The sequence below is a fragment of the Lactuca virosa genome, chromosome 2 (assembly GCF_052849685.1).
Source record: "Lactuca virosa cultivar CGN04683 chromosome 2, Lactuca_virosa_CGN04683_v6, whole genome shotgun sequence".
NCBI classification, from domain to species: Eukaryota; Viridiplantae; Streptophyta; class Magnoliopsida; order Asterales; family Asteraceae; genus Lactuca; species Lactuca virosa.
The window spans coordinates 214961012-214964893 of NC_136427.1; positions in this window are offsets into that span (position 1 = coordinate 214961012).

Consider the following 3882-nt stretch of genomic DNA (forward strand, 5'->3'; position numbering starts at 1 on the left):
TGTGTTATGCATTCCAAGGTCAGAAATGGTTGTGTCTGGTTGATCCGGTTTGAGTTATGGTTTAGTTTCAACACCATTGGGGGGTAGTTCGAACCCTAAGTGGAGCATAACTGGGTTTTATGGTTGGAGGATCATCGATTTGTTCGGGTTCGTGGTATTGGGAGAATGGTTTTAGGGTTTGGTCAAGGAAGGGGTGTATAGTAGCACCTCGGTTCAGGGTTTGGTCAAGGAAGGGGTGTATAGTAGGTGGTGATTGTGTGCATGGGATACATGGGTTGTCATTCAGCAAGAAGTGGGTAATCAAGGAGCTCGTTGCATCTATTGGTCCCTTTTGAGAGGGGTGCCAATGAATAAATGAGGAGTGGCTAGGATTACTCAGGTTGAGAATCGGTGGCAGAGGGAAATTGTCAGATGGTGGTATATGTTTCTAATTATAATCTAGCTTAGGCAGAGATCGATCAAGGGATCAGTTTCAGAATTGGTACGTTCAGCTCTGCGAGGGTTTTGGTTCATTAGATTTAATGGCAATGCGTCCTCGATTATTGGTTTCATCGTTTGTCACTCATCAAAGGTTCTCTGAAGGTTTTGAGTTGTGGCATTTGAAGTTCTATGGATGTGTCAACCTATCATCAAGTTAATATGTTTTATGTTGCTTTGGTCTCTGGGTATGTTCACCCTCAGTGGTGATGCGGAAGTTTGGTTCATAGTAGGCTCAGGATTTGGTTGCATTCAGGGTCACTTTGGAGATTTTCTCGAACTAGTTATGTATGGGTGGAATCTATTCAGTCTCAATCAAGTATGGGATCTTATTCCGATCGTTCATGAGGATGTCTTATGATTATATTTGAGAGTTGCTGTTTCGTTGGAACTCTAGTATTCTTTCTTTTTTTCGGGTGAGGTTATTGTTGGATTAGGTGTCTAAGCCCATAAATATAATTGGTATATACTTGATTTGATAGTAGAATGGTCCTTTTGGGTTGGCTTCACCCTATCAACTTGACATGATGACTTTTGGAGAGAGAGGTGGAATTTATTATTTGGAATAATAAATTGATTTATTAATGTATTATGAAAATAATATATTAATTAGAAATCATGTTATTTAATTAGTATTTAATCAGAAATCAATTTGGAATTAATTTCGGGCTTAAAGGAAATGATTAAAGGAACAGGGTCTGTTTTGCAAATCACTAATAGTTGTGTAACTGGGCTGATGGACTCCTTAATTAGGAGTGGACGAAATCCTATAGGGAGGCCCTATAGATTTCGTCCAAGGCTTCTTAGTGGGAAGTCCATGGGTTGCTTAAGCCTTAAGCAGGAAATTAGGGTTTCCTCCAGAAACCCTAGCAGCCCACAGCTATATAAAGACCCCACCTGTTAGTATTTTCGACCACTGTTTGCTTGCTACAAACCCTAGCCAAAATTCTGAAGAATTCCCTCCTCTCTCCTCTCATCCTTTTTCTAGTGGTGTTTATGAACCATTAGAGGTGCAACATTTGAGGCACTAAGCTTTCAAGAGTCAAGGATCTATAAGGAGTTCTTGTTATTACTACATAACAAGCAAGGTAATCATCAAAACCCTTTTGTTATATGATTTTCAAAATTATATGCTAAATCTAGGGTTTATTTCTTTAGTATTCAATTGCATGTTCAACTTGTAGAAAACATAGATCCAAAGCAATTAGGGTTGCATGAACACATAGGTTGTTGTTATGCTCAAAACCCATCAGTGGTATCAGATCCTAGGATGGTTTTAAGTTGTATTTGATGCTTATGTGAATTGTCCAAAGGAGAAGGGAACAGATTCGTCAATCTATTCATCAGACTCGACGAGTTCATAGAGGAACTCGACGAGTTCATTGCAATAACTCGACGAGTCGGGCTGTCAGATCCCTGATTTTTCGATTTTGCTATCTTTGTTTGATTAGGATAGTTACCAAATTCATTTTAAATGTCTAAAATTGAATTTTCTGGAAATGTAAATCTATATCCTTATCAAATTAAGAGATTTGTTCAACTTTTAAGATAAAGACATAATTATTTGATTAATTTAATTATTTAAAATTTGATCTAGTATTTTTGATAAGTTTTAAAAATACCCCTTTGGTTTCAGAATTTGAAATTTAATTAAAAGTTTAATTTTGAAGTCTTAAATTCTAAAATCCTAGTATTTTAAAAGTTTAAAATACACTCTTATACTATTATAAAATTAAAAGTTTAATATATATATATATATATATATATATATATATATATATATATATATATATATATATATATATATATATATATATATAAATATAACAAAAGTCAGTCTTACCGTTAGTAGGCCTCATTCACGAAGCTGGTCTATAAGGGGTGTTTAAGGAAGCGGCCTATAAAATGACCGCCATTGGGTATCCACTCTTACCCACCGCACTCTTGACTAGTGGATGGTCGTTAGCCGAACGGGTATGATAGGACATTAAATCCTCATTAATAAGTATAATGAAAAATATAAAGTAACTTAATGTTTTATAAAATTCCCAATCTTAGTTACTTTAGGAAAATATGAATTTGATGCTAATCCATGAAATTGCACATTGCACTTTGTCAAGTCGTTAGTGGAGCGTGTGTGGTTAATCGGCATAGTAACTTGGACTAACAAAGGATGGCAATGGGTAACTCGTAAATTATCATTGATCAATGGAGCGTGTGTGGTTAACCGGCACATTGATTGGGTGGTAAATGACATCGAGAGTACCAAACTAATTTGCATGGTTATTCACACTTTGTTTGTGATCCTCGGTATCCCAGTCAAAATTTGAAGGGCATAATCGAGATTAAACATGCCATTGAATAGTTCAATGAATCTCAAAAGATCTAGGAATTTCATTTCATTCAAAACCTAATTCATTTAAATTTTCGTTTTCATGATGGAATTGGTAAATCGTCATTTACCTACCTTAAAATAATTTACAATTGGATTACAGCATCCCTTTTCTAAATTGTGAATTGTTGTGTTAGGTCCTAGCCTTAATATTTCATTTGGGTGTTATATTAAGGATTTTTAATATCTTATAAAAACTTGTCTTTCTTCTTTTTCAAATGTCTACCTTAAAAAACGCTTCTGGATCTAACAACAATAACTCCTCCAACTCTTTCTCGCTCTTGAGCATTTGTGCCAAGGTGACATTCGATGGATCCAATTTTAATGATTGGATTCGCAACATCATAATGGCCTTGCGATTCGAAGACAAGGAATACGTCCTCGACAAACAGCTAAACGAGATTGACGAAACTAAAGCTACTCCTGCAGAAATAGCTGAGTATAGGGCCCAATACAAAGATGCTACTAAGGTGTCATGCATTATGGTGGTGACTATGACTCCTGAGATATAACGGTTTTATGAAGACTATTGGCCTTATGAGATGTGTCAGGACTTGATGGAGAAATACCATCAAAGAGCACGTCAAGAAAGGTATAAGATAGTCAGGCCATTCATAACCACCAAGATCAAGGATGGAGAGTCCATCACGGCCCACCTGCAATGCATTCAGGGATATGTGGATTGTTTGCTCAAGCTGAATGTGAACTTTGATGAAGAGTTGGCTATTGACATAGTCTTGCACTCTTTACCTCCTTGATATGATCAGTTCAAAATGACTCATCATTTGAGCATAGAGGAAGTCACGTTGAGCAAACTTCAAGCCTTGCTCAGAACCGTTGAAAGTGGATTGAAAGGAAAGGTTGTTGAATCCACTCCTGCTACTGTTGCTGCTCCAGTCCTGGCTATTGGACAACGAAAGGGGAAAAAGAGGAAAGCTCCCACAAAGCAAAATTGGAAGGGAAAGTCTAATGATGGGTCTTCTAGTAGTGCATCCAAAGGAAAAACCAATTCT